The following is a 27,335-nucleotide window of genomic DNA, read 5'->3' as shown; positions in this document are numbered from 1 at the left end:
TGAACCAGTTTAATACCTGTCCAGTGATGCCAATGGAGTCGAGGCAACTGAGCAAAATGTCATGGTCAACCAGGTCAATGGCACTGCTCAAGTCGAACTGAAGTACCAGGGCGCTATTTCCCAGTGAGAACAAGTGGAAGAGGTAATTTGTCAGTGAAGCTAAAACAGTTTCTGTGCTATGATTTGTACGAAAGCCAGACTGGGAATCATGAAGAATGTTGAACTTCTCTAGGTATTTCATGAGGTCATGATTAACTAGACCTTCCATAAGTTTTTGGAAGAGTGGTATATTGGCAATGGATCTGTAGTTGGTAGCGGAAGAGATTGGTTCTTTGGGGTTTTTAATAATAGGAGATACAAGGATGTGGCCAAGTTCAGTCAGAAAGTGACCAGTGGACAAGCATAGTGAAAACCAGTTGAAAAGTTCAGCTTTAAATGTTGGGGGGGGGGGCAGATTTCATGATAGAGGGTGGGTAGTTGTTTAGTAGGCAATTGTATTTAGCATATTTAGAGAAGAGCTTGAGAAATAGGTTCCAGTCTGGGCTATCGAAATGATTCTAGGTCATGTCTACTATTGAACCTTCGTTACCTATGGCAGGTTGGTTGAATATTGGTTCTATGCTGGAAACTATGAGAGACGATTTCAGATTATGAATTTTGTTGGCAAAATAGTCGGCTAAGATTGTAGCAGAGGGTGGGAGGTCTGAGATGGAGCGTTTATGTAAATCAATATCAAACAGAGAATTGACTATTCTAAAAAGTTCTTTGCTATTCAGCGAAGGGGAATTAATTATTTGGGAATAATGTTTACTGCGTTTATCTTTAATCATTCTTTTGTACTCTTTGACTTTTAGTCGCCAGTTGAGTCTATCGTTGTCTATCCCTGATTTACACCATGTTCTTTCTAATTTTCGTACTTCTCGTTTTAAGGCTAATAGGTCAGCATTGAACCAGCTGTCTGAAGGACGAAGTGTTTTCTTGCGAAGTCTCAGTGGTGCGATGGTGTTTAGGACCTGGTCGCTGAAATTTTTCCAATCTAGGAGGAAATTAGGGTCTAGACCGGGGTTGGAAATAAGGCTGTAGTGCAACCAGAATTCTACTGGGTTTAATTGTTCTCTTGTCCAGATCATCTTCTTTATATAGTTGGACCTAGGCTTCCTATCGGGTTGTTTTTTGATCCAGCTTAATTTAAAATTACAAAGAAGGTGGTCCAACCAGGGGGTGTTAGCCCAGGTTTCACCTATGAGACTTATATTGGGGGTAGTAGGGGCATTGGAAAGGAAAGTAATCAAGTCAAGGTGGTGACCTTTCCTATGTGTTGTAGTCGGAGAAGGCTTGGAAAAGCCTAGCGATGTGAGGAAGGAAAGTAGGTCTGCTACGTTAGAATTCTCTTCCTGCTCGAGGTGTAAATTAACATCACCGGCTAAGAGATTATGGGTGCCGGCTGCCGAATTAGTAAGGAGGAATTCGTAGAAGTCTTCTTTTGCTAGATTCCATTTGTTAGGGGGCATGCAAAATATCGTAACGATTAAGTTGTCTTTACAGTCCATTTTGGATATTTTGCAAGTGAGGATTTCCAGGTCGTTGGTTAGTTTAGAATCTAGAACTTGGAATTCAAAATGATCTCGGAGAATAATAGCTGGACCACCTCCTCTTTTTGAGTTTCTTGATAGGGGGATAATTTTGTAGTCTGATGGTAGTATTTCCCCTATGATTGCATCCTGATCGGAAATTAACCATGTTTCGGTTAGAAGTACAATATCTAAGTGAGTTTCTTCCAGCCAGTCTTTGATTAATTGGGTTTTATTTCTAACTGAGCGAATGTTCAAATAGGCTCCAGAAATAATGTATTGTTCCAGGGGATGTGAGGGTTCAGTACGTTGTAAGTTTTTTAGGGATCATTTTCTTTTGTGTATTGGTCTAGGGCAGTGGTTCCCAAACCTGTCCTGGGGGACCCCCAGCCAGTCAGGTTTTCCAGATATCCCTAATGAATATGCATGAGAGAGATTTGCATATAAAATTTGCAGACGATACCAAACTGTGCGGCAGAGTTAGATCCATGGAGGAGTGTGAGGACCTGCAAAGGGACCTGGACAAGCTGGAAGACTGGGCAAACAAATGGCAAATGTGCTTTAACGTGGAAAAATGCAAGGTCATGCATATAGGGAAAAGGAACCCGTTGTTCAACTACACATTGGGGGGGGGGCATTGCTGGGAGACAGCAGTCTAGAGAGAGACTTGGGTGTGCTGGTAGATGCATCACTGAAGCCATCTGCGCAGTGCGCAGCAGCCTCGAAAAAAGCCAACAGGATGCTGGGCATCATAAAGAAGGGCATAACAACCAGGACGCGGGAAGTCATCATGCCATTGTATCGAGCGATGGTGCGTCCACATCTGGAATACTGCGTTCAATATTGGTCGCCGTACCTCAAGAAGGACATGGCAGTACTTGAGAGAGTCCAAAGGAGAGCAACGAAACTGGTAAGAGGGCTGGAACACTGCCCATACGCCGAGAGGTTGGAAAGGCTGGGGCTCTTCTCTCTGGAAAAAAGGAGGCTCAGGGGAGATATGATAGAGACCTTCAAGATCATGAGGGGCATAGAGAGGGTGGATAGGGACAGATTCTTCAGGCTGAAGGGGACAACAGGTACGAGGGGGCATTCGGAGAAACTGAAGGGAGATAGGTTCAAAACAAATGCAAGGAAGTTTTTTTTTCACCCAAAGGGTCGTGGACACCTGGAATGCGCTACCGGAGAAAGTGATCAGGCAGAGTACGGTACAGGGATTCAAACAGGGATTGGACGGATTCCTGAGGGATAAAGGGATCGTGGGATACTGAGAGAGGTGCTGGGATGTAACACAGGTATAGAAAGCAAACCAGGTAATAAGTATAGAAACCCAACCAGGTAGTGCATGTGCAAGACCAGAGGGTTAGGACTTCGATGGGAAGATAGGACTCAATGGGAAACCAAGGTGGCAAGGGGGCCCCTTCTGGTGATTCAGACAGGTCGTGACCTGTTTGGGCTGCCGCGGGAGCGGACTGCTGGGCAGGATGGACCTATGGTCTGACCCGGCGGAAGCACTGCTTATGTTCTTATGTTAATGGAAGTTACAGGTATGCAAATCTCTCTCATGCATATTCATTAGGGACAACTGGAAAACCTGACTGGCTGGGGGTCCCCCAGGACAGGTTTGGGAACCACTGGTCTAGGGGGATGGCGAATGGTGTTGACCACAGAGATTGGGAAAGGACCTGTTTCTGTGCAATCATGAAGGAGTTGATGGGGGCGGAGAGATTTTTCAGGCCCTGAGATTCTATCCATGTAATGTAGTTTGGGATAGGTTCAAAGGCTAAGGCTTTTGAAATCCAACCTCCTGTGCCAAGCAAGTAGAGGAGGAGAAAGGCTATGAACTTTTGTGTAGGGTTAAGAACATAAGAACATAAGCAATGCCTCTGCTGGGTCAGACCTGAGGTCCATCGTGCCCAGCAGTCCGCTCACGCGGCGGCCCAACAGGTCCAGGGCCTGTGCAGTAATCCTCTATCTATACCTCTCTATCTCCTTTTCAAGCAGGAAATTGTCCAATCTTTTCTTGAACCCTAGTACAGTACTCTGCCCTATTACGCTCTCTGGAAGTGCATTCCAGGTGTCCACCACATGTTGGGTAAAGAAGAACTTCCTAGCATTCGTTTTGAATCTTTCCCCTTTCAACTTTTCTGAATGCCCTCTTGTTCTTTTATTATTCGAAAGTTTGAAGAATCTGTCTCTCTCTACTCTCTCTATGACCTTCATGATCTTGTAAGTCTCTATCATAGCCCCTATAAGTCTCCTCTTCTCCAGGGAAAAGAGACCCTGTTTCTCCAATTTCTCAGCGTATGAAAGGTTTTCCATCCCCTTTATCAAACGCGTTGCTCTCCTCTGAACCCTCTCGAGTAACGCCATGTCCTTCTTAAGGTACGGTGACCAATATTGGACACAGTACTCCAGATGCGGACGCACCATCGCCCGATACAATGGTAGGATAACTTCTTTCGTTCTGGTTGTAATACCTTTCTTGATTATGCCTAGCATTCTGTTTGCCTTCTTAGAGGCCGCTGCGCACTGTGCCATCGGCTTCATTGTCATGTCCACCATTACCCCCAAGTCCCTTTCTTGGGTACTCTCATTTAATAACATCCCTCCCATCGTATAGTTGTACCTCGGGTTTCTGTTTCCCACAAGTAATACTTTACATTTCTCAACGTTGAACTTCATCTGCCATCTCGTCGCCCATTCCCCTAGTTTGTTCAAGTCCCTTTGCAATTCTTTGCAGTCCTCTTTAGTCCGAGCTCCACTAAATAGTTTGGTGTCATCTGCAAATTTTATTATTTCGCACTTCATCCCTGTTTCTAGATCATTTATGAATATTTTTAATAGCAGCGGCCCGAGCACTCCTACCCTCTGTTTCCTACCCGCCAACCAGTTTCTGATCCATCTATGTACGTCTCCTTCCACCACATGGTTCTTCAGTTTCCGGAGTAGGCATTCATGGGGCACCTTGTCAAAGACTTTTTGGAAATCTAGATATATGATGTCTATGGGGTCTCCTTTGTCCATCCGTTTGTTAATTCCTTCGAAGAAGTGCAATAAGTTTGTTAGGCACGATCTCCCCTTGCAGAAACCATGTTGGCTGGTTATCAGAAGTTCGTTTCTTTCAAAATGTTCATCGATGTTTTCTTTTATCAGTGCTTCCGCCATTTTCCACGGAACCTAGGTCAGACTCACCGGTCTGTAGTTTCCCGGGTCACCTCTTGATCCCTTTTTAAAGATGGGCGTACGTTGGCTATCTTCCAGTCCTCCGGGATCACGCCTGTTTTCAGGGATAGATTGCAAATTTGCTGCAGTAGTTCTGCTATCTCCTCCTTTAATTCCTTCAGACCCTTGGATGGATTCCGTCCGGACCCGGGGATTTGTCAGATATAGTTTTTCTATCTGCCTGCGTACATCTTCAAGGCTCACTTCCATGGATGTTAATTTTGCTGCTTGATTTCCTTTGAAGAATTGCTCAGGTTCCGGTATGTTGGATGTGTCTTTGTTTGTGAATACAGATGAAAAGAACATGTTAAGTCTTTCTGCCACTTCTTTCTCCTCCTTCACCACTCCGTTCCTGTCTCCTTCGTCTAGCGGTCCCACCTCCTCCCTAGCCGGTTGCTTCCCTTTAACATAGCTAAAGAACGGTTTGAAATTTCGTGCTTCCCTGGCTAGCCTCTCTTCATACTCTCTTTTGGCTTTTCGAACCACTCGGTGACATTCTTTTTGATACTTCCTGTGCCCTTTCCAGTTCCCCTCAGTTTTGTCCTTTTTCCATTTCCTGAATTAATTTTTCTTATTGCCTATCGCTTCCTTCACTATTTTAGTTATCCACACCGGGGCTTCTGTTCTACTCTTTTTGCACCCCTTTCTGAATCTGGGGATATACAGATTTTGTGCCTCGCTCACCATGTTCTTGAGAAAAGACCAGGCATGTTCTGCCGTTTGCCATTTTTTTGGAAGTGTTCCTAAGTTTCTTCCTTACCATTTCCTTCATTGCTTCGTAGTTTCCTTTCCTGAAGTTGAAAGTTGTCACTATGGTTCTCTTTCCTTTCGGTATTCCTACCTCAACCTTGAACTTGATCATGTTATGATCGCTGTTTCCCAACGGTCCCACTACCTTTGCAGGCCCCCTTAACCCATTTAGGATTAGATCCAGAGTGGCATTTCCTCTCGTTGGTTCTCTAACAAGCTGCTCCATGAAACAATCTTGTATAGCCTCCAGGAATTCTGTCTCCCTAGTGCATTTTGAGCTTCCAAGACTCCAGTCTATCCCAGGTTAGTTGAAGTCTCCCATAATAACCGTGTTACCGCTTTTGCATTCTCGCTTCATCTCGGCTTCCATTTCTTCATCGATATCTCCGGTTTGCCCAGGCCCTTTCCATCCCGGTATTTTAATCCATGGCGATTCCAGCTTGTTGGTCGTCTCTGCTGTGCCTATTTTTGTCGATTGTATGCTTTCTTTTATGTATAAGGCTATTCCACCTCCTTTCTATCCTGACCTGTCCTGGCGATAGAGCTTGTACCCCGGCAGTGCTGTATCTCATTTGTTTTCTTTATTCCACCACGTTTCAGAGACTCCAATGATGTCTATGTCCTCTGCATTGGCCATGGCTTCTAATTCCCCCATTTTGTTTCTTAGGCTCCTTGCATTAGTATATATGCAATTTAAATCCTGGTATTTTCTTGTCTTCATTTCCTTTCCCAGTGCTTTGGTCTTTAGTTTCTTCTCTTTTGTTACAATCCTTCTAACCTCCTCTTCTGGGTTAGTCGACTCCTGTAATTTGTCCATTGTTTCTTCCCAGGGTTGGTCATGTTGGAGCTGAGATTGGAAGAAGGAATAAGGGAGAAGAAACTGAACCTACTGAACATAGGGGGGTGGAGCAGGCAGGTCAAGCAAGGAAATAAGCGAGTGCTTATGAGGTGATGCAGGCTTAGGTTATCTATGCGAATGCTTATAAGATAATACAGACTTATGTACAGACTTGGGTTATCTAGACAAATGCTTATAAAGTAATACAGGCTTATATACTGCAACTGTTATAATTTGATCACCATTCAGCAGCAGTCCTTTTAAGCCTCAAGTGCGCTAACATTTCTACTGACATGCTGTCTCCCTCAGTGACAAGCGGTGTGCCCAAGGGTTCGGTTCTTGGGCCAATCTTGTTCAATATTTTCATAAACGACTTAGAAGAAGAAACAAGTAATTTAATCAAGTTTGCGGACGACACAAAACTGTGTAGGGCAATTGGGACACAAAAGGACATAGAAGAACTCCAGAGAGATTTGAACCAGCTAGAGAAATGGGCGGAAAAGTGGCAGATGAAGTTTAATATAGAAAAATGCAAGTGATGCACCTGGGCAAGAAGAACAAGGAACATGAATACAAAATGTTAGGTGCAGCATTGGGAAAGAGCGAGCAAGAAAGGGATCTGGGGGTACTGATAGACAAGACCTTGAAGCCGTCGGCTCAATGCGCAGCGGCGGCAAAGAAAGCTAACAGAATGTTGGGCATGATAAAGAAGGGAATCACGAGTAGATCGGCAGACGTCATAATGCCGCTTTACAGAGCAATGGTCAGACCACACTTGGAATACTGTATCCAACATTGTTCTCCCTACCTGAAGAAGGATGTAACCCTGTTGGAAAGGGTGCAGAGACGAGCCACGAAGCTAGTAAGAGGCATCGAGAATTTGAGCTACAATGAACGCCTCAAAAAACTGGGATTGTTCACTCTCGAGAAGAGAAGTCTGCGAGGGGACATGATAGAGACTTTCAAAATACTAAAAGGATTTGACAAAATAGAGCAAAAACATCGTTATTCACATTGTCAAATGTGACTTGGACAAGGGGTCATGGACTGAAACTGAGGGGCACCAGACCCAGGACAAATATTAGAAAGTTCTGTTTCTCACAGCGAGTGGTGGACGCTTGGAATGCTCTCCCGGAGGGGGTTGTGTCGGAGACCACCATTTCAGGATTCAAGGGCAAGTTGGATGCACACCTTCTTGCAAACCACATTGAAGGAAACAAGGTCTTAGCAGGGAACCCCGGGATTGGCCTCCGCGTGTGCGGGTCGCCAGACAAGATGGACCTAGGGTCTGCTCCGGCGAAGGCATTTCTTATGTTCTTATTCAGTGAGACGGCTTGTTACTTCATGGGAGGTATGTTGCTGGTCTCAGGGGTAAGAGTGTGCAGCTGTACAGCCTGATAAGTGGAAATTGAATACTACTAGAATTGCTGTCCGGAGGGGGGGGGGGGGGGGGTGCAGAGACAGAGCTAACGGAGTGGAAATGGTGTCTTCTGTATAAGACTCAACATACTGTAATGTGAAGTTAGTAGCAGCATGGTATGGTGATTTTCTTCTGTGGTTTCTACTGTAAGAGTCTCGTCAGGATAATCAGAAGTTCCAGATGGTTTTTTATATAACATTTTATGATTGATTCCAGAGTAACTAGAATTTTAAAAAAAATCTTTATAAGTGTATCAATATGTTAAGATAAATTAATCATAAATATATCACTTAATAAACATCAAGATAATAAATAATATGCTATTATTACCCACCCTTTCCACCCCTTCCTATTATATAATCACATACATTGTACAATATATAATAATAAAATTATCCCCCTCCCCCTCATAATTGAACCTGTAATTTAAGGGGGAAAAATGTCATCTAATCAGTACAATAATTTGTTAATGGTTCCCACACATCTTGAAATTTCCTAAAACATCCAGCTCCAGCGACGAGAAGCCAGTTCTCCAGCCCCCCGCATTGATACTTGCGGGCCGCTGAGGAGTCAGAGACCAGCAGAGAGGAGAGGAGCGTGGGAGCACTGCTCCGCCCCTCCCCCAAACCAGCAGGGGACCTCCGACAGTAAAAGAACAGCTCCAGCGACGAGAAGCCAGTTCTCCAGCCCCCCGCACCGATACTTGCGGGCCGCCGGGGAGTCAGAGACCAGCAGAGAGGAGAGGAGCGTGGGAGCACTGCTCCGCCCCTCCCCCGAACCAGTAAAAGAACAGCGCTGTTCGGCACGCCGACGAAGGCGCACGACAAAGGCGTGTACGCCTTAGTGCGCGTTCGCCGTAGTGCGCACCTTTGTGAAGCGACTGCAGGGAAGCAGTCCAACCACCATCGACGGCAGATACAACCATTCTCCCTAAAAATCTTCCGAAAACCACTTTCTACTCTGAACCGACTCCATCCTACCAGCCTTCCAGGAAAGGAAGCTATCTCAACGCTCCCGACGCCAGGAAACCGCCCACTCCACCAAACTCAGAGGGAACACCAGCGGTCTTACCCTCAAAGTGAGTGAGTCCCACTTCACTTACTCCCCCCACCAACTGGAAGAGGAAACATTCCCAGATCAGAACTCACAAGTGAGCATAGCAGACTCCCTAACACAACAGGACAGAGTGGAAGAAAGACACTCTCCCCTCCCCCAACCTTCTCTACACCTCTCAGATTCTTGCACCTCACACCAGGTACCAGGCTAAAGAAGATACCCCTCTACACACAAAAACACAATGTCTCCCGGTTTAACAACAAGTTTACTCGTCCATCTACTACTCTTCCTATTCCTAACCAACAGAAAAACAGAAGGGTACCATACATCCTCAATCCCAACCTTATCAGAATCCTACAGGCATCCTCAACCATCCAGAAAACTCTACTCTACCAGAAACCTGTTAGACTGCTCCTCATTCAACCATATCAGCATGCCTACTAGCTGGGGAAAAAGACCACCCCCAAAACCAAGATCTTCAGTCCACAATTCTCACCCTCAAACTAAAAATTTCCTCCATCCAAAACGCACCCCCTCGCCCCACACAAACTATACCTCACTAGCCTGTGCATATATGAACATTAGATCAATAAGCACAAAAGCAAACCTTATAAAGAACTGGATAGTTAAAAAACAGTTAAGTTGCTTATTCCTAGCCGAAACCTGGCTAACCTCTAACTCGGATCCCAGCATCACAGAACTCTGCCCGAAGGGTTACAAAATAGAATTGGTCTGCAGAGAAAAAAAACGAGGAGGAGGTCTAGCCATCATACTCAAAAACAACATCAACTTAAAGACCCTAGACAAACACTCCACTCCCCATCTAGATCTCCTAGCCTGCCAATTATCCAACGATACACTCATAGGAACTCTAACCTGCATTCTTTGTTACACAACACCAGGAAAACGGAATGCTAACAAACAAGCTCTCGAAGAATTCATTTATCAGAACTCCATAACATCACCTCATAACTTACTCCTTGGAGACATAAACCTCCACTTAGAAGACCACACCTCCAAACAAGTAGAAAATATACTCTCATACCTCAAAGCACTGAACTACCAGATCCTCAACCTCCAACCCACACACGAAAAAGGCCACCAACTAGATGTCGCTGCATACATGTCCCAACACACTCACAATCCCGAAATCCACATCTCAAATGGGGCCTGGCACCCCTCCCTCTGGTCAGATCACTACAAATACACCTTTAACATCAATTGGGCTCAACGCAATAACAAGCAACCCCCTCCCAAAACCTCCTTCAAAACACGCCAAAAAATTGAACCCTCCACATTCTGGAACAAAGCAGACCCCGCAATCACCAATATAGCCCCCAACGAATTCATAACACAATGGCGTACTGTAAGCGAAACCATCCTGAATGAGCTAGCTCCTGAAAAATCAAAATCCAGAATCTGCAGACTGTCAGACAAATGGTTCGACACTGAACTTCTCCTACTAAAAAAGCTCTGCAGACAACTAGAAAGAGAATGGAAAAAAAAGAGCCTAGAACACACAAAAACAGCATGGAGAACTCAGATCAACCAATACAAGAACAAACTCAAGGAAAAACGGAAAGCCTACTACTCCAAAATGATAGGCACTGAAACCCTAGACACAAAAAAGCTATTCAATCTAGTAAAGAATCTCACCGACACCAAACCTCACCTAGCTACACAAGGAAACCACCCACCGACAGCTATCCAACTAGCAGATCATTTCAAAAATAAGATCACCAAGATCAGAACCACATTCAACAGTACTCACACCCACCTCGACAAGATAACAACAAATCCTTCAGCAGGAGAAGCCATCACTGCAGACAGAAGCTGGACAGTCTTCCCCGTATTACATTGGTCGGATATGAATCGACTCTACAAAAAATACAGCCAAGCTTCTTGCAACTTAAATAACTGCCCCACCTACCTGTTATCAAACTCCTCCACCACATTCAGAGCCAACCTTATGCTATGGATTCAAACCACATTAACAGAAGGTCAATTCTCTCAAGTCCTTGGAGAGATCATAATCACCCCAATCATGAAAGACCACAAAGGCCCAATAGATAACCCCTCCAACTACAGACCAATCGCTTCAATACCAATATACGTTAAAATAATAGAAGGTCTAGTTGCACAATACCTTACCAACTACCTGGAAGACTATAACCTACTTCACCCCTCACAATCAGGATTTCGAACCAACCACAGCACAGAAACACTACTTGTAACACTACTAGACACAGCTCGACAGCAAATTAGCAAAGGCAAAAAGATGATGCTAATCCAACTTGACCTCTCCGCAGCATTTGACCTGGTCGACCACTCCATACTGTTACAGATACTTGACGCCATTGGGATCTCAGGCAAGGTCTACAATTGGTTCCAAGGATTCCTCAAATCAAGATCCTACAGGGTAAAGTCCAATAATATCAAATCAGAACCATGTCCAACCCATGCGGAGTTCCACAAGGATCACCTCTATCACCTATGCTTTTCAACCTCTTTATTTCCTCCCTTGGAGCCACTTTAGATAACTTAAATGTTACATCCTTCAGCTACGCAGACGACATCACCATTCTCCTCCCCTTCGACCCTTCAGAGCCCACCACTACAGCAAAACTGGAAATAACCCTAGATGCAGTGGAAAAATGGATGGTAAACCACAAACTGAAACTAAACTCAGATAAAACAAAATTCCTTCTGCTCGAAAAGGCCAAAACTCCCACCATTACAGAACTGAAAATTAAAAACACCAAATACCCAATACAGCCCGAACTCAAACTCCTAGGAGTAATGATAGACAGATGCTGCACAATGCAGTCCCAAATCAATAAAACATCCCAGAAAGCTTTTTTAATTATGAGAAATCTGCGTAAAATAAGAAAATTCTACTGGTCTATTGCAATTCCCTCTATCTACCTTGTCCTGCCAACATGATAAAACAACTTCAGACTATACAAAACACTGCCCTCAGACTGATCTACTCCCTGAGAAAATATGATCATATTACAACTGCCTTCCCAGACTCTCACTGGCTACCTATGCAAGCACGAATTCAATTCAAATTCTACTTTCTATTATTCAAAGCATTAAACGGCTCCACCCTCCCTATCTAAACAACCGCCTAAACCAGATCCTCACCTCAAGACAAAGAAGAACTCCGAACCCTTTTGCCTTCCCTTTACTCAAGGGCACTCAGTGCAAAAAGATGTTTGATAACCTTCTGGCGACGCAAGCAGCAAAACTTAACCACTCCATCTCCAACCTGTTGACGGCAACAGGCGACTTCAAAACTTTTCGAAAAGAAATCAAAACCCTACATTTCAAAAAATTTATCCAGATATCTTAACCCAACCCTTCCCCCTCCTCCTAGATAAATTCTCCCCCAAAACCTCCACTTAAATAATCTCTTCCTCCCCAAAACACCAACCAAGTATTCAGATCCCTGAAGTATAATGTAATCTTATTTGTACTCCAACTGTAATCTATTTGTTATATCACACAGTAACGTACAGTCAATTTAATATCCAATTTGCAAGTTCTTCCAGAATTAATCCAGGTACCTCTCCTCCCTTGTAACCAAAAAAACCCCCCCAAACTGTTGTAACTTCACTGGAAATGTCCAGTTAGCTCTTTTGTAATCCGCCTTGAACTGCAAGATATAGGCGGAATAGAAGTCCCTAATGTAATGTAATACTATATTGATCACTAAGATTTTTCCATTCAGGGAACCTGGCCTGAATGGCCTGCTTCATTTGCAACCATCTAAAACTTTCTGATTTATTAAGGCCATATTTATATTGCAACTGTGAAAACTCAAAGCAGTTTACCATTACAGATAACATCATTCAATAAACGTATCCCTGCTATCATCCAATGCTTCCAGACGATCTTTTCTCTGGCAATTTGAATCTTGGAGTTTAGCCATATAAATTTTTGGTTAGTTAGATTACTCTATAAATTTCTTATATTTATGAAATTCATTAAAACATTAATATACATTAGTCTTAATTGTGGTTGTTTAAGAATCATTTTAGAATCCTTTTTTCCTTATTTATTATATAAAATATTCAAATTTTTAATACATTATTTTTGTATTTTGGGATGGATTGAGCATAACCAGGTTTGCTCATGGGTGGGTAAAGAGTATATGAAAAATGGCACATGACGCAAATTGTATTAAAAAGCTTATTTGGTTTATTAATTTCCATAATTAATTATCGAAAGATTATTACGTCACCGGGAGATCTTTACAGATGCCAAACGCTGGCATTCTGGCAAAGAATCTCAATCTCATAATTGTCATTCACCAATATATACCTTCAGTCCAATTTGACATCATTAGTTGTCAGCCAATCCACTAACAGAAGCGGTCCTTAAGTTTGAACAAAGAACTTCCTTTTGACATCGACATAAAAGTTTCAGAAATCATATTTTTTTTTTACCTTAATTTCTAAATACTGTATACATAAACCCATTATTACATTTCCAAAGAAAACTTTAAATCCAAAACAGCTTGTTAAAGTCAACCTGCATTTTTATTCAGCACCCGCTGAAAAGTTCATGCCCTATCAGCACCAGAGAAAGGAGGAGGGGCTATTTCCCCCTGCTCTGAGTCTCTCAAAGACTGGTACAGTGTTTCTGATTCTATTTCCAGATGTTGTTCTCAGATTTCTCCTTAAAGTTTCTTGCATCTTATATATATCTATCTAAAACATTTAAATATAAGTACAAATAATTTTCTCACATCTCACATCCATCATTCATTCGGGGCCCCATTCACACATCCAACACGGTACGTTAGATAGATTGTGAGCCCACCGGGACAGAGAGGGAAAATGCTCGAGTACCTGATTGTAAAAACCACTTAGATAACCTTGATAGGCGGTATATAAAATCCTAATAAACTTGAAACTTGAAACTTATTACATTCATATTTAATACAAGAAGGCTTTCTCTGTTATACCCCATTTTGGGATATGTAATCTAATATGCTCCTAATCAGCTCAAGCACATCTGTTTTCAATTAGCCCATGAGGCTCAAGGCGGGAAACTGAACAAAGACACAAGAAGGACAAAGACAGACAGAAAGACAGAACACAAGATGGAGTTCTTAATACAAGATGGAGTTCTTAATCCCTCTAGAAGTATGTTACGCATTACCTGATTTCCTCTATGATCTGGCTTAACAGCAAAATACATAAAGAGAATATTATTATGCTTTTCCTTACTATTAATCTGTAGTGTATTTTTCTGGCCTTGGCTATATCCTTATTCAGATTTTCATGCACCCACTTTTCCATACGTTTCTATTGGGTGTGGCCTTAACTTTCATATGTACTTCTAACTTGTTTACCCAGAACCATATGAAAAGCAGGCATTTTTGTAGAAAAAAACTCCACAAAATACTGCACCATCATGTCCTGCACACTGTCTATTCCATTAACGTACCATAGCGCCCCCTAGAGTGCCACCTCAGGATGTTAAAGATAATTTTTAGGGGAAAATATTTAAGATGCCTGGGGGGGGGTTTAGATTACTTGTCTATATGTGCACTTTCAAGTTGTCATCTGATTTTGAGGGAGGGGGGTCAAGGGGATTTTATGTTAGGGTTTGGATGTGTATTGACCATTTATATTAGGTATAAATGGAATTAAGGGATATGTTTTGTGGTTCCATTTCCTTTTTATAATAGCAAAATGACTCTGAAAATATTTTCTCTAAATGTCAATGGTCTCAATCATCCAATAAAGAGAAAAAAAACACTTAACTTTTTTAAAAAACAGAACGCGGATATATACTATATACAAGAGACCCATCTAAATGCTGTGGATGCAAAAACGCTAAAAGGTGGATGTGTTAAAAGATTGTTTTTTTGCTCCTGGGGTGGGAAAAAAAAGCTGGGGTGGCCATTTTAGTTAGGGGAAAGTGTTTGGCTACATTCAAATTGATATCTGCAGATCCCACGGGAGATGGGTACTAGTGGATATGAGCTTGGTGAAAAATACTCTGAAGCTTAATATCTATGCACCTAATTCAAATCAAAATGTATTTTTTAAATCTCTTCAACAGTTGATTCTGCCACTGTCTGCTTCTAATTTAGTGGTGGTGGGGGACTTTAATGCAGTTATGGATCTGATATTGGATAAAAAACCTAGCAGAATAATAAAATCTTTAGGGTTAAATAATTTGGTACAATCTTGTGGTTTAAAGGATATTTGGTGAATTCTTAATTTTAGTGATCGGGAATTTTCTTTCTGCTCCCAGGTACATAAATCATTTTCTAGAATAGACTATATATTTGAATCAGATCATTTATTACAGCAGGTTACAAAGGCCAGATCATGGTGGAATTTGGATTGAATTGAAAATGGATGAGAAAGATTATAGTAGACCTGTCTGGAAATTCAATAATACATTGCTTGCAGATTACAACTTTATTGAGGATTTTCAATTAAAAATTACTGAATACTTTCATTGAAATGCCTTAGATAAAGTCTCTTTGGAAACCTTATGGGATGCTTTTAAAGCTACTATGAGAGGGCAAATAATCTCATATTCGGCACACATTAGGAAACAGCTCAGTAAAGAATTTTCTAATTTGGAACAAAATATTAAAGAATTGGAGGCACAATTGGCCCTGAAATGGGACCAAACTACTCTAAAATGCTATTAGAGATAGAGAGAGCACACAGAATTGGAGGGAAAAAAAATCTCAAAATCAAGAAAGACCTAGACCAGTAATGCTAAGATTACTAAGGTTTCAGCAGGTTCTTGAAATTTTAAAAGCAGCAAAAGAAACAAAAAAAATCCAGCTTATAAAGATTCTAAACTGATATTTGTTCCAGATCTTGCCAAAGAGACTGTTCAGCTAAAGAAACAATTTTTACAACTGAGACATCCGTTAAGAGATATTGGAGCAAAATATGGATTGTTTTATCCTGCTTTGATGAGAATTACTTATAAAGATAAAGTTCATCAATTTGATGATCCAGAAAAACTCAAAGAATTCCTTTCATCTCAAGAAACACCCATGAGTTAAAGAGTTTTTAATAGGGAAGAAAACTATTTCATATAGATTTTATTTATCACTTTGATCTGAAATACTATGATAAATATAGATATAACTAAACATTTAAAATATTAATTTTATTTTATACTTAGAGGGCTACCACAACTGATTCTTAACTGAAATGGAACTAATGGAACAGTTTTAATTTACAACAGAGGAAGATTTTGCACAGATGTCATAGCTAATATATTCAGAACTTTACCTGATGTCAAGAGAATTTGGAGGTTGGAATTTTTCTGATGAGGCAGTGCTGAGAATTCTTTATAGTAGACATGCTGCATTAGGCCGTGAGTTGGGGAGACTGCTGGAGTGGTGGATCCCCCGTGGTGCATCCTCCCTGACTTCTTTGATATAATGTGAGCCACTGACACTGGCCGGCTGGATTAAATGAAGGTCAGTCTGCCTAATTTGGAAGTTGCTGCTTCTGTTTATAGTTATCGAGGGAGACTGCTGGAGGGATGTGATCCACAATGCCTCACGAATACCCAGCATTTACCCCTATGCAGAAGAAGGGGCTCTTAGATAATGCCCGCTGCAGTGTTGCCCATGGCAACGGCATCATTGCTGCCTGAGCTCAATCAATGTGGAAAACATCGAGGAGAACCGCTGGTCCTTTCGTCAGCTGCTCTTCGCCGCCAATGAGCGGGCAGGTCCCTGCATTGGGGGAATCATTCTCTATGATGAGGCCATGTGACAAGGGATCAATGCAGGTTGGATGGACTAGCTGGGCGTTGTGCTCGGTGCAGGGGGAGGATGCAGATTTCGCAAAATGGCGCTGTGTGCTGAAGATCTCAGACCATACTCCCTCCCATCCTATCATCATAGAAAATGCTAATGTGTGGAAACGTTAGGCCAACATTTCCCAGCAGCATGGCATTGTTCCCATTGTGGAGCCCGAGGTGTTGCCTGATGGGGGTCATGATCTGTAGTGCTGACAGTATTTTACACTGAAGGTTTTGGCTGCAGTCTACAAGGCTCTGAGCGACCACCATATTTACCAGGAGGGAATCCTGTTGAAACCTCAACATGATGACCCCTGGTCATGCCTGCACTAAGAAATACACTCCTGAAGAGGTTGCTATGACAGATGTCTCTGCCGTGCGTCGCACCGTTCTCCTAGCAGTTGCTGGAATCACCTTCCTATCTGAAAACCAGAGAGATGAAGAGGCCGCAATCCATCTGAATGCCATAAAAAAATGGCTTCTGCATAAGCTTGGGCCTCTTTCCTTCTCCTTTGGCCGTGCCCTGCAGGCCTCTGCTCTCAAGACTTGGGGAGGCAAGAAAGAGAATGTTAAAGCTGAAGAGGAATACACAAAGCCAGCCAGGCTGCCCAGGGCAAGTACGTTCCAAGTGGACAGGTTGGAGTTGTGACTGGAGAATTCCTCTTTATTTCCAGTCATGCCAATTGAATCATTCCCCTTTGTGCTATCTTTTCCTCTGCACCTAATGAAATATTTATGTTATATGTTTGTATGTGGAAATGTTCTCATACAAAATGATAGAAAGCTAGGTTTTACTAAAAAAGGGAGGGGAAAATATATAATTTAAATATGATTACAGTCAAACCTCAGTTTGCGAGTAACCCGATTTACGAGTGTTTACAAGACGAGCAAAACATTCTCGCTAAACTTGTCTCGCAAACTGAGTGTTAACTCGATTTGTGAGCCCCCCATCTGATAACCGGCATCGCTCCCCCCGCTCGAACCGGCAGCCCCCGCCCAAACAACTTGAACTTACCCCCTGTCTTGTACCGGCACGCAACCCACAGGATGTGCCGGTGCCGCTAGAAGATCTTCCTGCCTCTGCCGGGCCTTGAGCATGCTCAAAGCCTTCTAATTCTCCCTCTCGCCGAGATTCTCTAAGATCTTAGGTTTGTACAGTCATCTGGGCACGGAACACAGCATGCTACATCTTACCCGTCTTTGAGCGAATGAACGGTGCATAATGGATGCAGGAAACTTTCTCAGGCGGTTCAGGCTGAAAGGTATCAGGATGCCATGAGGATGAGAGTATGGGATAGATCATATATCATATCTGATCCTAGCATGCGATGCAATAGGCCATGCCAAATCAACCAAATTAGGACCCAGTTAGCCAAATTAGCAAGTGTCAGAGAAAATTCTGAAAATTCACATATAAAATTGAATGCGTAGTCATTTCATAACAAAGGAAAACATAACTATACATAGCAAAATTTGTTCCATACATAAAGTAATGATAGAGTGACTTAAAGCATCAAAACATGATAGGTATAGGCAAATGCCCAGTCCTCAAACTGAGACATAAGCGTCTCGTAGTAAATTTTCAACAGTTGTGCAATCTGTCCATTGTATGATTCACTTCTTTAGAGGTAGTTTTTAAGTTGTTCAATGTCTGTAAAATTCACCAGCTTATGGAATATTTCATTCCCCATGCCAAGGGGGAAGTGAGTGCACAACATAGCTATTCCAGGTATGGTTTAGGTACAGCAAAGCGTCCTTAGGAGTGTAGCTGTGAAAAGAACAGGTGAAAACAAAAGTGTCTTTGCAGTCATGGTGCAGGGAGATGAATTAGTCCAATAGAAGCTGACAGCCTCTTGAAACTGCACATGCAGGGAGGATGCACCAGCTTGAAAGGAGTCCAGGTATCATCCAGTGGCTGAACCCCAGTGAAGTGATCCAAATAAAAGAGAGAAAAAGAGAGAGAGAGACCATATTGCCTGTACTGAGTGTGGTAACATGTGACAATATTAGTTCATTTTCTTGATATAGGTATTGCAAGAGAGAAACAATATGCAAGTACTTCATGTTCTTAATCAGACATTTCAAAAATATATATTTCCCTTTCTTTTTTTTATGTGTGTGCTGCACACAACTCACTTGACCACAATTATGTACTGATTCAAAAAATTATGTCAGGAATGTGTCCTGAATTAATCTTATCCAGTGAGCACCAAAACGACAGCCACGGCACTGAACTTCTGAAAAGGGCATTACGAAGGGATGAGACTCATGGTAGGGAAGAAGATTAAGAAGAGGATAAGCACTGTAAAAACACTAGAGCAAGCTTGGCCCCTTTTTAAGGACACAGTCACCGAGGTGCAAAATCTATATATACCGCGTATCAACAAGGGATCCAAGAGGAAAAAGAACAAAGAATCAACATGGCTCACTGTAGAGGTGAAGGAAGCGATCAGAGACAAGAAAACTTCATTTAAGGAATGGAAAAGGTCAAAAATGGATGAAAATTGGAACAAGCACAAACAACATCAACACAGGTGCCATAAGGTGGTAAAAGGGGCCAAAGAGACTACGAGGAAAAAATAGCCAAGGAGGCGAAGAACTTCAAACCATTCTTTCGATATATTAAGGGGAAACGACCCGCAAAGGAAGTGGTGGGACCGTTGGATGTCCATGGAATAAAGGGAGCTCTAAAGGAGGACAAAGCAATCGCTGACAAACTGAACACATTTTTTGCATCTGTATTTACCGAAGAAGATGTACACAGCATACCGGAACCCATCAGGCTATATGCTGGAAATGAAGACGGAAAGCTGACAGGATTGAGGGTCAGTTTAGAGGAGGTATATAGGCAGATTGATAGGCTTAAGAACGATTAATCCCTGGGACCGGATGGCATCCATCCGAGGGTCATCAAGGAACTGAAAGGGACCATAGCTGAACTGCTTCAACTAATAGCCAATCTTTCGATCAAATCGGGAAAGATTCCGGAAGACTGGAAGGTGGCGAATGTTACACCGATCTTCTAGAAAGGTTCGAGGGGAGATCCGGGGAACTACAGACCGGTGAGTCTGACCTCGGTACCGGGAAAGATGGTAGAGTCACTGATAAAGGACAGCATCATTGATTACCTTGACGGACACGGGCTGATGAGGACCAGTCAGCACAGTTTTAGCAAAGGCAGATCGTGTTTGACGAACTTGCTGCACTTCTTTGAGGGAGTAAACAGACAGATAGACAAGGGCGATCCGGTCGACATTGTATATCTGGATTTTCAGAAGACATTCGACAAGGTTCCGCATGAACGACTACTTCGGAAAATTGCAAGCCATGGAATTGAGGGTGAAATACTCATGTGGATTAAAAACTGGCAGGAGCATAGGAAACAGAGAGTGGGGGTAAATGGACAATACTCAGAATAGAAGAGCATCACCAGTGGGGTGCCGCAGGGCTCGGTGCTTGGACCCGTGCTCTTTAACATCTTTATAAATGATCTGGACATAGGTACGACGAGCGAAGTGATTAAATTTGCAGATGATACGAAGTTATTCAGAGTAGTAAAGACGCAGGGGGATTGCGAAGATCTGCAACGTGACATAATCAAGCTCGAGGAATGGGCGACATGGCAGATGAGGTTCAACGTGGATAAGTGTAATGTGATGCATTTCGGTAACAAAAATCTCATGCACGAATACAGGATGTCCAGGGCGGTACTTGGAGAGACCTCCCAGGAAAGGGACTTGGGAGTTCTGATCGACAAATCGATGAAGCCGTCCACACAATGTGCGGCGGCAGCAAAAAGGGCAAACAGAATGCTAGGCATGATAAAGAAGGGGATCACGAACAGATCAGAGAAGGTTATCATGCCGCTGTACTGGGCCATGGTACGCTGTACATAAAGAAGGACACAGTACTACTTGAAAGGGTCCAGAGAAAAGCGACTAAGATGGTTAAGGGGCTGGAGGAGCTGCCGTACAATGAAAGATTAGAGAAACTGGGCCTCTTTTCCCTCGAACAGAGGAGATTGAGAGAGGACATGATCGAAACATTCAAGGTACTGAAGGGGATAGACTTAGTAGATAAGGACAGGTTGTTCACCCTCTCCAAGATAGGGAGAATAAGAGGGCACTCTCTAAAGTTGAAAGGGGATAGATTCCGTACAAACGTAAGGAAGTTCTGCTTCACCCAGAGAGTGGTAGAAAGCTGGAACGCTCTTCCAGAGGCTGTTATAGGGGAAAACACTCTCCAAGGATTCAAGACAAAGTTAGACAAGTTTCTGCTGAGCAAGAATGTGCGCTGGAAGGGCTAGTCTTAGTTAGTGTGCTGGTCTTAGACCAGAGGGCCGCCTCGTGAGTAGACTGCTGGGCATGATGGACCACTGGTCTGACTCAGCAGTGGCAATTCTTATATTCTTAAATAAACACTACATAAAACCTTTCCTTAATATAACATAGCTTACTTCACACTTGGGCTATGTAAACTATAACTAAAAGGATATTGTGCAATTGGACTAGTAAAAAATATATAAAGAGCTCTAAAAATATGGCCAATGTCATGTATTCCGGGGTACCCCTTAAACTGAAACAAATAGACAAAACAGAGACCTCATGGCACAAACAAAACAGAAAACACAAAGTTTCAGGCTTGGAACTGTTCTTCCATCTGTCAAGGATTCAGGGCTGAACTTAAATCTGCAGATAAATGCACAGTTATACAAAAACAAACATCCATCATAGCACTAACCATATTTATGTGCAAAGTAAATTTCTATATAACACATGGCATAATAATCACATAATCATAAAAGCCAAATGGTGTGGTGTCTAAATGTCTGCTGGAACTTCTGAAAGAGAGAACGTAAGAGTTTAATCACTCTGAGTCGTTGCCCTGCCTATTTCATTCATAGAACATGAGAGATAATATAGACAGGGACACAAACTGCTAGGTTGTGCTTCAATCTTTAAAAATAAGCAGAGCTTACTAGTTAAAGCAAGATACAGTGTACAATGTTAAGTACAGAGGTATTCTGAAGTATTGTATTGTCAATTCTAAGGGGAAAAAGAAACATGTTAAATTTTAAGTGCTAGGTCATTTCAAGGTTACTTGAGGCATAACTTTTTCTTCCTTCTTTTGGTTCAGCAAAAGATTCTTTGTGTCAAAAAACAGGTCCAGAATAGCTCTGTATGTATGCCAAATGACTGCCAAGACAAAGAAGAAACATTTCAACTCAACACCACCCTTAAGGTCACTTAGCCATGTTCCCTTCAGGCTGACCTGGAACCCCTGTCTGCCACCTGGGTCCCCAGGATCTCCCTTCTCTCCTTTCACAAGAATCTGGTTATCCAAAGAGCCAGTAAAGGTTCCCAATGCACCGGGGGCCCAGGATTCCCATCTTTCCCTGATGGACCTGGGTCTCCTTTGTTCCCTTGAGGCCCAGGAGGACCAACTGGCCCCAAATCACCTCTAGCTCCCTTCTTTCCAGGAGGTCCAAAACCCCCCCATAGCTGGAGCACCTGGAATTCCTTGATTCCCTTGAGGTCCTAGAGGGCCAGGAGAGCCATTCTTGCCTGGTAGACCTGGGCTACCCTTCTCTCCTTTAAATCCTGATTCTCCTGGATCCCCATTTTCACCTGGATCCCCATTCTGTTATGTGGTACTGGCAGTCGGTGTATTAGCTGGGAGATAAAGCAAAAATTCAATAAAACTTTTCAGGGTCCAGTTGACACCAAGTATGGCCACAGGAAAATTTAAAATATAGACCTACTACCTAAAGAACATAATTAAACGTTCTGGTAGCACAAAAGAATTATTCTCAATCCATCCTTTATCAATGTTATCAAGCCCTTGTTTATCATATATTCCAATTTTCAGAAAAATATGGGTACTTAACCTCTATCTTTGTTAGTCTTTTACTTTAAATTCCCCAGTTTAATTTTAAACTATATTTAAAAAGTGATTAATCCCTAATCCTACATTCAGGCAATACACAATTTTAAAATACTTTATAAACCATGCAATGGCACAAAAATTCATATTAAGAACTAATGTGAAACACTGGTTTAAAAATACAAAGGCAGGGATTTTTTTTTTTTCTCATGCACACCTAACACAAACCCCACATGCATGCTGAATCTCTGTCCTTGCACTCACAAAAACAATCTCTCTTTTAAACATGGTATCTGGTTTTTGGAATCAATCTTTTTCTTTTCACAAAATTATTCTTATAAAGCAGAATTTAAAATGCCATGTCATTTATAGATGTGAGATATTCTATCATAATTATAATTACCTATTTAAAAATATTCAGCGCAACCCCTTTGCTTCTACGATGTGTTTGGTACTTCGGTTCAAGCATATAAATTAAATACTAGGGCATGAGTGAACTTTTTCCCTTTTTCCCCCATCTCTTTCTCACATTCTCTAGGTTAAAGCGGGAAGCAAGATAAAACTCCTAAGGATTTATGACATAGGCAAATAGATTGCACATACAAAAACATTTAAGTCTGGTTTCTAATTACGTTGAGCCCTGTTTTACTCATTAAAGCATCGAATTGCAAAGATCTCTACACCTTTAGTTCAAATGGGCTATTTCCACGGTAACACATCTAGAATTTTGGCTCATACAAATTCTCAGAAACCTGTAAATACATCCCTTTAACGGGCAGCTTAATGAAAAATACACCGGAAATAAAACAATTTTCCCTAATTCCTATTGCTCTCCATACTTTTCCTCTATTTTCCAAAGTGTACAAACTGCTTTCGTTTTTTAGTACAGGAAGCCTGTAATGATTTGTAAATTAACTCCCTGTACTCTTCAGTATCTTAATTAATTGTAATTGCTCTACCTTTATAGATTATATTTTAAAATTTCTCAACCGGCTAATGTAGTTGGGAAAAATCTCACAGCATCCCCTCCCTGTTCACCACAACTAGGAGTGAATCTCCTGTACTGTCTGTCCTTCTAAGCTCTATACCCGGAAAAAAATTGAATCTTTCTTTTATTTTGACATACATCACATTCCCTAATGCTGTAGCTTCATAACTCTTGCTAAGCAAATATATATACAGGCATCATACAAAAACAGATTATACTTAATATTAGATCCTTGTATAATTTTACAGGCAGCACATGAATATCATTTAACAAAATAAAGCATGCATATGTAAAGAATTTACATTTACAGTTGGCTGGCCACACCTTCTATAAAATATACCTTCACTGTACGGGACACCCCTAAGCTACAATTTTAGCCTCCATGCCTCCTCCTCCCCGTGATCCCACCCAGGGATAGAGGGTCGCTTTGCTGGCCACATTCTACACCCCACTTCTGATACCAATTTGTTCTGCCACGTATTTATCTAGCAAGGGTATGTAGAAGTCACCTCCACCAAAACTTCAGAGTAATATGATACTTTATTGCATATACATCAGATAATACCAACTAATACAGATAGACATCAGATAATATACAAGATATAAGCAGAGAATATCTATATACACCAAATAGAATACTTCACCATGGCTGCCACGCCCCCTTCCAATACTGATCGGGAATCTGATCGATCAAGGGAAAGGATACAGTCCATGGCCCTCCCAAGGCTGCAGCAAGATTCAAAGTCCAGTCTGTGACTCTCAGTCTTTTATAGCACAGAAAGTGCGGAATTCCTCGCACACACAGACACTGCTGTTTCTGCAGTAACAGGAGGTATCTCCCTTATCTCCTAACTCTCACAGATGGAATGTTAACCGCTGTTCGAACCCTCCCTTATCCCTGTAGCATGAGAGTCCTTCCTCGGCAAGACATGAAACAGTATAAGATATACGCCACAAGCTGATAACAATTTGCTCTCATGAAAGTAAGTTGTAAGGCTGCCTAATTGTCTAACACAGATGTAAGGCAAGAATTGCAGCTAAAAAGCAAGCAGACTTGAAGATTCACACCTAATAGCCAAAGTGACTACTTGCCATGCCCTTGCCAGCCATGGGCATAACAATACTCTACCAAATTTATGTGACTAACTTCACTCAATAGGAAAAGTACAAAGACTCTGCAAACCAGTCCAGGAAAAGGCCTCAGAGATGGAGCCTACGCACAGTCATAGACTGAATGAATCAGCGTAGCTTCTCAGCTCCTTGCTCCAATCATTGGCCAAAAACCTGGTAAACTTATTTATTGAAACTCAAGAACAAACTTTTTTATAAAACATTTTTTTTAGATTTTTATAAAATTTTTATTCGTTTATTTTTCATGGCTTTTTTTAAACCAACAACCCCTCTTAAGGCTAAGAATATCTCCTATATGTAATCTATTTTTTTATCTTTTCTTCAATTTCAGCGCACTAATCCATGACACTGAGAAAAGTGACTTTAAGATTATTTTTTAGAAAAACAGCCTTTAATTACAAAAAAACGCCACTTATCTGAAGGCGATAGTAGCCTGAAGAAATGCCGGGGCAATATTAATTGAAAAACATGCCATTCGCTGCGTCAGGGCCAGAATCATGGCATTACAGGCTTGATGCAGCCAGCGTTTTGCGGGTCAGTATTTCTGACGCGGCCAGCGTTTCGCGGGTCAGTATTTCCATCCGGTGCGTCAGGGCCAGAGTCATGGCATTACAGGCTTCTGCAAACAACAAAAAAAATTTAGTAACTGGTAATGAAATCATTAAACTTATTCAACAGAACTAACTTACTTAGTAGCAATGTCTCATCAACAGTTCTCAGCATAATAGACAATGGCGACAGCGTTCTTTTTATCAATACGTGTACGTAATGATGTCACGGCTCACTGCAGATTCTACTAGAGCCAAACAATTGACAAAACTACAGGGAAGTTAAAATACTCTGCCATGAAAGCGACAGGAAAGGAAAGAATATGGAAAGAGAAGAGAATTATTGTATCTTACGGTTCAAGGACTACTCTCTGTAAGGGGAAGGGAAGGGAGAAGTTAGGAGTTGTAGGTGTCTTGAAAAAGAAAAGATTTTAGATTATATTTGAATTTTTCCAGGGAAGTTTCATGTCTAAGGAGTCTCAGAAGCCTGGAGATTCTGGTGAGCTGAGCTACCATCATCCGGTGGTTCCTACTTCTGCTATTGATTAAAGCCAGGTTGGCCAGAGAGAGCCTGTTCAATTGCTGCTATCAGAGGGGGCAAGGTAACAACTGGCTTGTAAAATTTTTGAAAAAATAACAGTCACCTCTCCCGAGCGAGAGCAAGCTACCTGCATTACACCACTGGCTGTGTATTACAGTGGATGAAAATACAGAGAACTATGGGGATAAAGACTCAAGTTTGTAGAACACTTCTATGTATGCTCCAAGTAGGCTCTTACAAAATTATACCAGGAGTACATTTATATATAAAGTAAGAACACAGAAACTTAAGTGGCAATTCTGTAACTTGGCGTCTCACCAGCTGTGCTGAGTGCAAATTCTAGAATGGCATTTTGGCACCAAGACTCCTTTTTAGAATACTAGAGTTATTGGTGACGTCATCTACGGAGCCCCGATCGGACACTCTCACAAGCAAACTTGCTTGAAGATCTTCAAGCTTGTGAGAGTACCGCGCATGCGCGGATGCCTTCCTGTGTAGGCTAAGGGGCGCATCTCCCCCTCGTGGCCTCAGTTCTTCGTTTTCCGCGGAGCCAGAAGCCCAGTTCCTCTGCTCTGCGAGATCGGAATGCCTCTTGCACCGCGGCTTACTTCGTTTCTTTATTTTCGGGTGAGTCGCTGTGCGGCGCGTTTTTCAGTAAAAAATACCCCAAATTTTTCTTTTTTAACTTCTATCGGGGACCTGGGGCTCCGGGTCTGACCTGGCCGGTGAGCCTCGCACGACCGCAGGGTGGCTTGGGCCTGTGTCCCGGCTGGTCTCAGGTTTTAAAAAGTGCACTCAGTGCAGTTGGGTGATTTCTATTATCAACCCCCACTGGTGGTGCATCGAGTGCCTCGGGGCCGACCATCGTTTGGACTCCTGCCTGCGTTGTGCTACTCTTCAACCGCGGGTGCTTCGGAGGAGAAGGTCCAAGATCCTCAGGCTGTTTGGAAGCATGGATCCGGCTCATGCTTCGACTCCAGCGGGGGCCTCGGCCTCGAAGGCCTCGACTTCGTTGAAGTTGCCCTCGTCTGTCAAACCTGCGCCTGCATTGGCGAAGCCTGTGGCTTCGGGTAAATCTCCTCTTCCTTCCTCAGGTTCCCTGGTGAAGAAGCCTACCTCGGGGTCTCAGGGAGGTACTGCGACCCATGCCCCGTCCATACCTCCTTTAAAGCGTGCCTCCACTCAAAGGGAATACTCTTTTTCGAGGTCGCCCTCGTTGGAGCGCACTGCTGCACCTTCTCGACCTGATCTGATGGTCTCGGTGCCAATGTTCGAGAACATGCTGAAGGCCATCCTGTGGACACAGATCTCCTCGGTCCTGAGCCAGCTTGCCCTGGCTTCGACCTCGACTCCAGCAGGCCAGCCTGAGCGTCCCCTAGATGCCCCTCGAGGGTGGCCTCGAAGAGCTTCTTCGAGTGAGTCATCCCCTGCTATCTCGAGGCCCGGGTCCCCGTCCCGTGGACCTTGTTCGAGGCAGCTCTTGAAGTTTCCTCCTTCAAGGCTTCCGCCCTCGAAGAGATTGAGGGACTCGCCTCCTCGGGGCATATTCCCTGACCCGCGTTCCTCGGATGGGTTTTGTGGAGCAGG

General features: G+C 42.7%; 1 protein-coding gene and 1 pseudogene across 1 annotated transcript in view; both read left to right on the top strand.

Annotated features, from left to right (window-relative positions):
- BCAR1 (BCAR1 scaffold protein, Cas family member) overlaps positions 1-27,335 on the top strand; it is a 570,884-nt gene that overhangs the window by 217,017 nt on the left and 326,532 nt on the right. The window lies entirely within an intron of this gene.
- On the top strand, positions 16,406-17,344 carry LOC117359080 (annotated as a pseudogene).

Source organism: Geotrypetes seraphini, chromosome 4, assembly GCF_902459505.1.
Source record: "Geotrypetes seraphini chromosome 4, aGeoSer1.1, whole genome shotgun sequence".
Lineage (NCBI taxonomy): Eukaryota > Metazoa > Chordata > Amphibia > Gymnophiona > Dermophiidae > Geotrypetes > Geotrypetes seraphini.
Note: the sequence above shows the minus strand (reverse complement) of the source record. Positions and strands in the feature narration are given on the sequence as shown.